At 38.4% G+C, this 12,500-nt stretch overlaps 1 long non-coding RNA gene across 1 annotated transcript in view; it reads right to left on the bottom strand.

Annotated features, from left to right (window-relative positions):
* The window catches only part of LOC133614349 (uncharacterized), a 94,061-nt gene that overhangs the window by 966 nt on the left and 80,595 nt on the right, over window positions 1-12,500 (bottom strand). The gene's annotated exons all lie outside the window — the stretch shown is intronic.

The following is a 12,500-nucleotide window of genomic DNA, read 5'->3' as shown; positions in this document are numbered from 1 at the left end:
TACTGTTGTCTACTTGTAGTCCTAAGTGTCCCAATACTTTTGTGAAGTTGTAGTCCCAAGTGTCCCAATACTTTTGTCCATTTTTCGGCTTAAGTGTCCCAATACTTTTGTGTAGTGTACCTACCTTGTCTGTATTGTGTGGGCACGCTGGTGCATCCTGCTTGTAAGCAGCCATCTTACAAAAACAGCAGCGCAGCATCATCAGCGAAGCGGTTCTTTGAAGGCTCATAAAATCAAAACCGGAGCAGTTATTAAAAAAAGCGCTTCTGTTGTTGTAATCACAAGGGTTCAATCTCTCTCCTGTGTTAGTTTGAAGCCGAAACGACAAAAGCGCTCAGAGGAGTTCGTTTTTGAAGGAAGGTGACCGGTTTTTAAAAAAAAATTGTTTTGAAGGGGGAATAGCAAACTTCCTGTTGATTTTTGCTGGGGTTTGTCAATTTATGAAATGTAGGTCTAAGTGAGACCTACGGAGAGGTTTCATGTCTCTCCGACCTTCCCAGTGTGAGTTACAGGCAGTTCTGTCAGTTTTTTCATCCGTGGAGCAGTTTTTTGTGCGTTTCATAAAAAAATTGCGCTAGAGCACAATTTTTAGATTTGGGGTTAGGTTTTTTTATTAGATCTCAAATTTTGCCAGTCCTGATGTGTGTGTTAAGTTCGGTGAGTTTTGAAGCATGTTAAGGGGGTCAAATTACAGCGCAAAGAGGCAAAAGTGACTGTTTTTAGTACTTTTTTGTCTTGAAGGGGGAATTGCCAACTTCCTGTTGCTTTTAGCCCGAGGATGTACAATTATGAGAACTAGGTGTAAGTCAGACCTACATAGGTTTTTGTTTCATGTCTCTCTGACCTTCCTAGTGGGAGTTACAGGCAGTCTAGTTTTTTTTTTTCCTAGGGGGCGCTAGAGCGCAAATTAGATTTTTGAGGTTCGGTTTTTTCATTAAAAGACAATTTTCACAGGTCCTGATGTGTGGGTAAAATATGGTGAGTTTTGAAGCATGTTAAGTGGGTCAAATTAGTGCTCAAAGAGGCGACGGAAGAAGAAAGAAAGAAAGAATAATAAAACCTTACAAATACAATAGGGCCATTGCGGGCCCTAATTAAAAATTATGGAATCACTGAATTCTGAGGAAAAATTGATGGAATCCCTCTGAAAATGTTGCATATCCAAAGCCAACACTCGCATCAGATGAAATGTGTTCATTAGTCCGCAGTTAAAAAGGAGTGTTGCACCAGGTGGACTGACACCAATCAAACTTCGACACCAATCAAACTTCTTCAAGAAGGCAAACCATCACACAGTGTTGCCAAAGATGTTGATTGTTCACAGTCAGCTGTGTCTAAAATCTGGACCAAGTCCAAACAACATGGGAAGGTTGTGAAAGGCAAGCATACCACTAGAGCAGTGGTTCTTAACCTTGTTGTAGGTAGCGAAACCCCACCAGTTTCATATGCACATTCACCCAACCCTTCTTTAGTGAAAAATAAAATGTTTTTTTTTTCAAATTCAAGACAAGGTTATATGTTTTTGGTAACACTTTAGTATGGGGAACATATTCTAAGTAACAAAGACTTTGTCAAGACTTGGTGTGTGCTTTTCCAGGATGCAACGGAAAGTTGGATCGTGCGAGACGGGAATGAAGGTACATGATTTATTATTATCAAAAAAAGGAATAAATGAAAGCGCGCACAGTGGCGGAGAATAAACTATAAAACCAAAAGACTATAGCAAAAAAGTACAAACAAAAAACACGCACAATGGCGGAGAACAAACTATGAAACCAAAAAGACTATAAATATGGAACAAAAACTTACTTGGCTTGGACAAAAGTAGTTGCTTGAGGAATTGACATGAAAAGAAGTATCAGGCATGAACAGAGCATAAATGTGTTGTGAGGTCGTCAGGACGAACAACAGAAAATGAATGAACTTAAATACTTATGGACATGATTAACAACAGGTGCGTGACTCAAAACAGGTGCGTGACATGACAGGTGAAACTAATGGGTAACTATGGTGACAAAACAAAACAAAAGTGCACAAAAAGTCCAAAAATAAAACCTGATCACACAGACATGACAGACTTAATTTACAGTTTTTTGGACACTAGGGGAACATATTCTAAGTAAGTTAAAAATTTAATTTAGAGTTATTTGGTTAGCGTTAGAGGCATATCAATCAATCAATCAATCAATCTTTATTTATATAGCCCTAAATCACAAGTGTCTCAAAGGGCTGCACAAGCCACAACGACATCCTCGGTACAAAGCCCACATACGGGCAAGGAAAAACTCACCCCAGTGGGACGTCGATGTGAATGACTATGAGAAACCTTGGAGAGGACCGCATATGTGGGTAACCCCCCCCCTCTAGGGGAGACCGAAAGCAATGGATGTCGAGTGGGTCTGACATAATATACTTGCCAACCTTGAGACCTCCGATTTCGGGAGGTGGGGGTGGGCGTGGTTAAGAGGGGAGGAGTATATTGACAGCTAGAATTCACCAAGTCAAATATTTCATACATATTATATATATATATATATATATATATATATATATATATATATATATATATATATATATATATATATATATATATATATATATATATATATATGTATGTATGTAGATATATTTATATATATATATATATATATATATATGTAGATATCTACATCCTGAAAACATGCAAACAAAACTGTGTTTAGATAATTGATACTTCAAACTTGCATAAATAAATATTAAGGAATATAACATAACTTGGCTTCTGAGAGTTTCAAAATGTAATGAATAAAATGCTAAAGTTGTTGATAAACAAGCAATTATTTTAATAATTAAATATGGTCATTTTAAATGAATTATTATGATCATTTAAAATAAATTATTTGAAATATGTTTATTTTAGTGTATAATTCTATGGCTGGATGTAATAAGGAGTCACGAAAAAATACAAATAAAAATACAATTACTTTTGATGTTTTTAGCAAAATATAGTAAAAATGTATTTCTTTTTTTTAATTAATAAATATATTTATTTTTAGGTAAAATAAACATAATAATACAATCTATCTCTAGTCTGGATGATTTAGTTCTTGTCACCCTGTTGTCCTCCCGTCACGAAAAAAGGCTGTCCTCACTCAGGTCCGCATGGAGCTGGAGGGGGCGTGGCCTCCAGCTCCGGCTGAAAATCGGGAGATTTTCGGGAGAATATTTGTCCCGGGAGTTTTTCGGGAGAAGCTCTGAATTTCGGGAGACTCACGGAAAATTCGGGAGGGTTGGCAAGTATGGTTCGAGGGTTAGGGTTATAATGAGGCTAGTTAAGTTAAGTACTTAATAATGACTAGTTAAGAGCCAATATGTTACTAATTTGCATGTTAATAAGCAACTAATTAATGGTGAATATGTTGTGAAAAAACTACTCAAGTACTGAGTAACTGATGAGTAACCTGTTCCTTTAATGATGACGGCAACAAATAATGCACAAAAACATTAAAATAGCAAATTCAGAGCCAGGAATATCTCTTAAGCAACTAAAACAATAATATAAAAATTAATAATAATTACAATTAAAATTGACAAATTGAGCCACAATAACTTAACAGCACCATAGGCTCAGTAGGCAGAGATTACAAAGGAAAATAACAAGTTAGCCTTTACGCAAACCATAAACTGATAGGTGTGGGCTGCACCTGGGAACACACTGTGCAATTTTGATTGGTGTTTGTATGCATGCGTGAGTGTGTGTGTGTGTGTATGTGTGTGTGTGCGTCTATGAGGCTGCAGTGCGTTAATAAATGTCCCCACACGATGTACATTTGACAGTGATTCATAGCAGGGAAGCTAACATCAGCCTACGGTGACAGCCAAAATATCTACTAACGTTACTTACCGCCATGTGCTTCCTCAAATTTGACGTTGAGTTCATGTAAGCTTAAGCTTGTTGCCACTTAAACTTTATGTGCAGTTAATCATGTGACCGCCTGGCTCTGTTTGATTGGTGAAACGGAGTCAAACGTCACCAGTGACTGTATTTGATTAGTGAAACGCAGGCATGTGATAGATCCTACTTTGAAGGTCTGTCTGACAAACCAAAACAAACACAGCGTGCATTAACAGATCGATAAAAGTGAGTAGCGAGCTGAATGTAGATAAATGGAGCGTAGTAAAAGTAGCGTAGCCTGATCCCTGCAGCTATAGCCACCCTTAACAGCAGGCCCGGCCGACCTGTCTGACAAGCCTGTAAATGTGTGTTAGTCATGTATGATGTCTTTCTGTTATTTTTTTTATTTTTATTTTTTTTTTGTGTGATGTGTAATGTCTAGTGTTTAAATGTACGGCAGTGACAATGAATTTCCCCAAGGGGACCAATAAATCTAATCTAATCTAATCTTTCTTCTCTATAAATATACTCAAGTAAAAGTTAAAGTATGTTGCATTAAAACTACTCTTAGAAGTACAATTTATCCCAAAAGTTACTTAAGTAGATGTAACGGAGTAAATGTAGCAAGTTACTACCCGCCTCTGTATAGCAATATGGTTGTACAAAGGTCCTGGGTTCGATCCCCGGGCTGGTGGTCTTTCTGTGTGGAGTTTGCATGTTCTCCCCGTGACTGCGTGGGTTCCCATACCTGCCAACTTTTGAAATCAGAAAAACCTAGTAGCCAGGGTCCAGGGGCCGCAGGCCCCGGTAGGTCCAGGACAAAGTCCTGGTGGGGGGTTCCTTCGCCCCCCCGACGCAAAATGATTATTAGCATTCAGACAGGTTAAAATGTTGCTAAAACCATCACTTTTCTATCAGTCACAGTGACTTTTCAAAACAAAAATATTACAGCAAAAATCATATGGGTTGATTGACATGTTTATTCTGTAAGCTAACTTCAATAGTTTGAAATTATTTTGACAGTTAATGCCAGTTATCCTGTCAACCTTTCACAAGACTTCAATTTGTTCATTGAAAGTATAAACACTTTTTACAGTAAACAAATGGTAAAACAGTACTAAACAATTCCATTAAAAAAAAATTGGTGTCATTATTAACTTTCTGTCCAAGCTTGTATAATCTACTGCCTTGTTCAATTGTAAAAAATATTCTGTGCCTAAAATTCACATTTCTATCACAATTATCATACTGTAAACATGGTAAGCTAACTTCATTAAAATTAATAGTCCTGTCAATAGCATGGAATTACAATTCAAATGTAGTTTTTTTGTAAGCCTTTCAAAAGAATTCAAAATATGAAAAATGAATGAAAATTAATTTAAGCCATCAGACACTTGAAAAGTGGCACATCACATCTTTAATGTAATCATTTGAACTTTTCAACAGAAATAGCACTGCAAAAATATTAAGGACATACTTCTGTATTTTGGTAGTTATGCTGTCAACATTTAACAAGATTTCTTCAACTTGGACTTGAAAGCATAAATAGTATAAACACTTTTAACAGTATAACAGTACTAAACAATTCCAATAGATAACATTGGTGTCATTACCTTTTTGTTTGCTCTATTATTGCCTCCGTAAATAAAACTTCGGCATTTATCACATCCAAAGAATCTGTTTGGGCGACGAAAAACGTTGAAAGTGTTCCACTTGTATCGCTAGCAACGGCATTAGACTTGTGTTTTTTTGTCCCAACGTGGTCTTTTACATCGCTAATTCCTCCGTGTCCGATCGAAAAATCTTGTCTGCACAAGGTGCAATTCGCGTAGTTTTCACCCTTTTTGGAAGGGATCATTATTCCCGGATAGGCTTTTGAATATTCTTCACGGAATGACTGCAGTTTTCTTTTCGGTTTAAGACTCGTTTGCCATTTTTCTCCGGCTGATTCCATGATCGTTGGCTCGTTTGGAAACAATGGCAACTGGTGCCTCGTGCTTGGCAGCGGTGCTATAAATAGCCTCGCGCATGGCATTCGGAATGGCTCGATAGGAAGTTACGGGAAGCAGTGTCGATTGTCATTGTTGTTACGCGATTTCGTGAATAAAACTTAAAAAAAATTTTTTTTTTTTTAATTAATGAAAAACCGTATTTTTTATCACTGCAACCGTAACCCGGAATAGGTTGATGAAAACCGTACTAATTACGGGAAAACCGGAGTAGTTGGCAGGTATGGGTTCCCTCCGGGTACTCCGGCTTCCTCCCACCTCCAAAGACATGCACACTAAATGGTCCCTAGTGTGTGAATGTGAGCGTGAATGTTGTCTGTCTATCTGTGTTGGCCCTGCGATGAGGTGGCGACTTGTCCAGGGTGTACCCCGCCTTCCGCCCAAATGCAGCTGAGATAGGCTCCAGCACCCCCCGCAACCCTGAAAGGGACAAGCGGTAGAAAATGAATGGACAGTAAGTAGGTATTTTTGTGATTTCTGATTGTTTGTGAGGGATTTCTGAGTATACAGCAGAGTTCAGCTTGTTGTTGTTGTTAAAGTTAAAGTACCAATGACTGTCACACACACACTAGGTGTGGCGAAATTATTCTCTGCATTTGACCCATCACCCTTGATCACCCCCTGGTAGGTGAGGGGAGCAGCGGGCAGCAGCGGTGGCCACGCCTGGGAATCATTTTTGGTGATTTAACCCCCAATTCCAACCCTTGATGCTGAGAGCCAAGTTGTTTTAACTTGTTGATAAAGATAGTTAATTCATCACCCACTTGTTATGTTTGATGTAGAGTATCAATCAATCAATCAATCAATGTTTATTTATATAGCCCTAAATCACAAGTGTCTCAAAGGGCTGCACAAGCCACAACGACATCCTCGGTACAAAGCCCACATAAGGGCAAGGAAAAACTCACCCCAGTGGGACGTCGATGTGAATGACTATGAGAAACCTTGGAGAGGACCGCATATGTGGGTAACCCCCCCCCCCTCTAGGGAGACCGAATGCAATGGATGTCGAGTGGGTCTAACATAATATTGTAGGAGTACAGTCCATAGTGGATCCAACATAATAGTGAGAGTCCAGTCCATAGTGGATCCAACATAATAGTGAGAGTCCAGTCCATAGTGGATCTAACATAATAGTGTGAGAGTCCAGTCCATAGTGGATCTAACATAATAGTGAGAGTCCAGTCCATAGTGGATCCAACATAACAGTAAGAGTCCAGTCCACAGTGGGGTCAGCAGGAAACCATGTTCAAAGTGTACAAACCTGCACGAAAATATGGACTTTTGTCGAAGCTGAAAGCCACTATTCAGTAGGGGTGTAACGGTACACAAAAATTTCGGTTCGGTACGTACCTCGGTTTAGAGGTCACGGTTCGGTTCATTTTCGGTACAGTAAGAACACAACAAAATATACATTTTTGGGTTATTTATTTACCAAATTTGCCAAATCTTCCACCAAAAATATTTTTCTTAGTGTAATATTTGATGTGACGTAATGGGAACCTTGGATAGGTCAATAATTCATAATAACATTGATTTTGATTCAATATTATGTTTTGAGCAATGACAGTTTGAAAGTAAAAAAAAACAGCTTTGTTTTATTAGTCAACATTGCAACTTTTTCTAAATTACATTTAAGCTTTTTTATTCCACTTTTGTTATGTTTTTGTTTATTTTAATAGTATTTTTTAGAATGTGCCGTGGGCCTTTAAAACATTAGCTGTGGGCCGCAAATGGCCTCCGGGGCACACTTTTAACACCTGTTATAGATAATAAAAAATGAAATGTGATAAATCTATGGATAAAAAGCAGAGCCTGGCGACGCATGCTCGTTTATCATAACTCTCTCTCTCTCTCTGTCTCTGCCCCTCCCTCACCAATGCTGCTGTTTGTTTTGTTTTTAACCCCTTCTTAACCCTGAACGTACATTGAAAATACACGCAACCCTAACTCAAAATGCCGGACATTTGAGGCATTTAAGAAACTCCGCCCTGACAGAGGACATGTCCGGTGAAAAGAGGACGTATGGTCAGTCTATCCTAGCCCGTTAGCCAGAGGTGGGACCAAGTCATTGCTTTGCAAGTCACAAGTAAGTCTCAAGTCTTTGCCCTCAAGTCTCGAGTCAAGTCCCGAGTCAAGACAGGGCAAGTCCAAGTCAAGTCCCAAGTCCTGCATTTTGAGTTTCGAGTCCTTTCAAGTCGTTTAACCACAGACTAATATATTTACACAGATTGTGTATGCTTTTAAAACGCTGTATTTATTTATTAAAACAAGTGCATTTGAAATTGCAGGGAAAAAGATAGTGCTGACATTGCACTTCAAAATAGCACTATTAACCAGTCATTTTAAACATGTAACTCATTCCTTTACAGAATAAACACATTTGAAAAAAACAAGTGCAACTGTACTTATTTGCACAAAAGTGTTAACATTGTATTTCCATGGCATATTGCATTGTAACTAGTTCCACAGCAGTTTCTATCCTGTTCTTACCTTAGCTCGTTGATCTCATCTCATACTGTATGTGTGTTTATGTGTGCGTACACATGAAAAACATAACAAATACATGAACATAACAATGAACAGAGTTGTACTTTTTAGATGTCAGGGCCCTATGCAATATGTACACATATTCTTAATATAGTATACATTTTAACTGACCTTTATTTGACTATGTTTGTCTTTTTGTAGGTGGCTAAAATACGCGGTGCTGCTGACCACCGTCTAACGTTACCTTACTGTGTGTGATACATTGACTAACGTAATGTTACTGTGTGTGATACATTGACTAACGTAACGTTATGTATAGGTACCTCATGCAACCCTGCTTGAAAAAAAAATCACTTGACAAAAAGTATGAATAAGGTAGCGAACTGCAGTGGACGCAACAGATTGCAGTGTTTGCAATGACGTTATAACCATAGACATCTTATAAGTAGACGCAGCATTGGTTGCTGTGACGTGAGCAATTTGGCCGCCATCTTGAAGTGCTGATGAGGAGCCGGCGAGCAGCCTAAACTGACAGTTGAAAGGTAGAAAACAAAGATGCCGGGCTGGTGTTCAGCGTTTTCCTGCTCAAATGAGCGGACTGTTGAAAATAGGAATCGGGGGATTACTTTTCACAAGTGAGATTTAACATTAACGTACTATTGGTTGTATTTTATGAAAATAATATTACCACAGAGTTGAGAAGGATCAAAGATCTTCAATATTTGTATGTGAAAATCACAAAAAAATCTTCTGTGGGAGGATGACGCCCCTACAGGGGTTTGCTTTACAAACTTTCAGCCCCACTTAAAACAAAATTCACCAGCCGCCACTGATTATGATGCATTCTCATTTTAGGCAAAGTATAAGACAATACTTTCTTAACAGTATAATTGTAACCAGGAATAAGTCTTCAAGTAACAATATTCAAATACTAACATTGTTGGGTAAAACCGAATTTGGTTTTATTCTGAATCCAGTGAAACAGATTGGTGGTTTTAGCTGATATGAAGACTTTCAGGGGTTTATATGTGTTTATGTTTAAGTATTTGGCAGACGCTTTTATCCAAAGCGACTTACATAAAATAATACATATAAAACAATCACTGCAAACATTATAATTTAAGGGAAGAATGTAATAGAAAATATCAATACAAAGTGTCAAGACAGAATAAACTCTCTGCTGCTGAAGCAACAGAGATACAGTCCCTAAGATATATAGATATCCAATGTATTTATACATTGTTTATGTAGGATACACGCATGTATATATAACCTAATCATATTGTTTCTTCAATTTAAAAATAGCTGACCGTTTTTTTCCCCTTCTCTGGGATTATATTCCCAGTTTTGATCTCGGACGTCTGGTCACTTATAGCGTATAAGAATATTCTATTACTGTTAAGTAAACTATGAATAATAAAACACGCCAAAACATGTGTCTGTTATCATAGCTACACGTATGACAAAAAAGCGCGTGAAAATCAGTGGAATTCAGTGAGGTAAAATGAATTAAATGCGCTGACAGTTCATTGCTCCTGCCAAATGAATTGCACTGAGTGGAGCGGATCACCACTCCAAGATGGCGGCCCCGCGCCTCGTCTGCGCCAGTAGGCAGTAGCGCTCCATGCTGCGTCTACTTATAAGATGTCTATGGTTATAACGTTAGCAGTGAGTTTGCAGCCTCACTGATTTAACTACACAGCAAATAAAAGTCACGTTACTTAGCCAATAAACGTTATCTTACATTCAAAACTTACCCTTCTTTGTGCAACTTCAAATGTCGAACGAAGTTGGAAGTTGTTGCGTCTCCGTCTGTAATATTCGAACTGCGTGATTTGCATACCGCAATTCGTTTTTTGTTGACCAAGTCGTAGTTTTTATACCCGAACGAAACCAACTTTAACATAATTGTTTATCACTGGCACGTTGTTGGACAACTCTTCTTCATTGGTTGTCCTGCAATTTGATTGGATGAATGCTGTGTGATGAAAACAACGTAGATCTAATTTAATTGGCTGTTGTACTGACAGCACACCAGCTGACAGGAACAACACGCTGATAGACAGACGAAGAAAATGAAAAATACGGAGCGCTCCCAAATAACTTTTTAAGCTTTGGATTTTGGGGAAAGTGGCAAGTCATGTCAAGTCAAAAGGCTCAAGTCCAAGTGAAGTCACAAGTCATTGATGTTAAAGTCTAAGTCGAGTTGCAAGTCTCTTTACATTTTGTCAAGTCGAGTCTAAAGTCATCAAATTCATGACTCGAGTCTGACTCGAGTCCAAGTCATGTGACTCGAGTCCACACCTCTGCCGTTAGCTGCTAGCATGCCGTGTGTTGTGCCTCGGTGTGCATTGTTTACACAACGTGCGTTACGCTACTTAATATGTCCGTGTGGAAACTCGTTCGGTACACCTCCGAACCGAACCCCCGTACCGAAACGGTTCAATACAAATACACGTACCGTTACACCCCTACTATTCATACTTGCATTGTTTCTTATGGAGAAATTTACTTCACTATACAAACTTTTCCTTAACGAGCCCTGTTCTAGAATCAATTAAGGGTGTTCAATGGACATTCCACTGTAATTTTGGGTGAGTGGAAGGAAATAATCAGAGTCACATGATTTCTTACGGGAAATTGTTTCTCCAAACGTATGTGTGCACATCCAACTGTTGAATGTTTCAGTGTCAGTCTGAGCTGCCTTGCTTATAGGCACTCATTTGTAATTGGGCATTAGGAGCTGAAGTGTGAATGTCAAAGCGAAGCGTCATAAAAGCGTAGCTTCTTGTACACACACTTGACGGAAATGTCCACAAATGAGCTCGGAGAAAGTAGAGCGGGGGGGGCGCTCGAGGGTGGATTCCCGTCTGCTCCCGGTCCAACGCCGACTGTGACCAGGAAGCGTTTACGCACGAAGCACTTAAATATTCACGTTCACAACTTGTCAGCCGCATGTTTGCACCCCCTTTTTTTCCTTCTTCTTATTTTTGCAAGTGCTGCAGCTCTGCTCTCAAAGCAACATGTTACCAGAGGTGGGTAGAGTAGCCAGAATTTGTACTCAAGTAAGAGTACTGTTACTTTAGAGATTTATTACTCAAGTAAAAGTAAGGAGTAGTCACCCAAATATTTACTTGAGTAAAAGTAAAAAGTATGTTGTGAAAAAACTACTCAAGTACTGAGTAACTAATGAGTAACATACACACACATATCATATACATATATATATATATATATATATATATATATGTTTATTATACTGTTTATTATTTACCGTCCAGACCTGTCATCCCTCAACAAGCGCAGCGAAATTGTGACAGCATGCCGCCATAGACGGAAACACCTCCTAGGTAACACATGAGCCAATCACCACGCCCCTAGGCCAGCCTGTACCCACCCACTCTGTGCCCTATACAAACCATGGTATGCGAATGCTCCCATTAAAATCTCTTGATGATTGAGGGTACCCCCCCTCATGAAACAGGCCTGTAGAGATGAAATAGTCTTGTGATTTTTTTCCCACACATACATATATTGCGCTCTACTACGGTATCGAGCACTATTTTTTGGATAACCTTATTAAGACATATATATATATATATATATATATATATATATATATATATATATATATATATATATATATATACATATATATATACATATATATATATATACACTGATATATACAGTATATAATTTATATTTATTTATTTTGCCGTTTTTATTTACATGTTAAAGGTGTTTTAATGAATATACATGCATGTTTAACACATATAGATTCCTTTCTTTCATGAAGACTAGAATATAAGTTGGTGTATTACCTGATTCTGATGACTTGCATTGATTGTAATCAGACAGTAGTGATGATAACGTCCACGTTTTCGAATGGAAGAGGAAAAAAAGTCTTCCTTTCTGTCTAATACCACATGAAAGTGGTGGGTTTTTGGCATCTTATTTGTCCAGCTTCCATATTCGTTTTTATACACTTTACAAGAAATACATTGGCGGCAAACTCCGTAGCTTGCTAGCTTGTTTGCGCTGGCTTTCGGAGACTCTTGTTTTGAAAGCGCAGGCGCGATGGAGCGGCACTTTTATTGTGAAGACAGGAACTGTGCAGTCAGTCT

Source organism: Nerophis lumbriciformis, linkage group LG17 (assembly GCF_033978685.3).
Source record: "Nerophis lumbriciformis linkage group LG17, RoL_Nlum_v2.1, whole genome shotgun sequence".
Lineage (NCBI taxonomy): Eukaryota > Metazoa > Chordata > Actinopteri > Syngnathiformes > Syngnathidae > Nerophis > Nerophis lumbriciformis.
The sequence above is the reverse complement of the archived record's forward strand: the minus strand, read 5'-3'. Positions and strand labels throughout refer to the sequence as shown.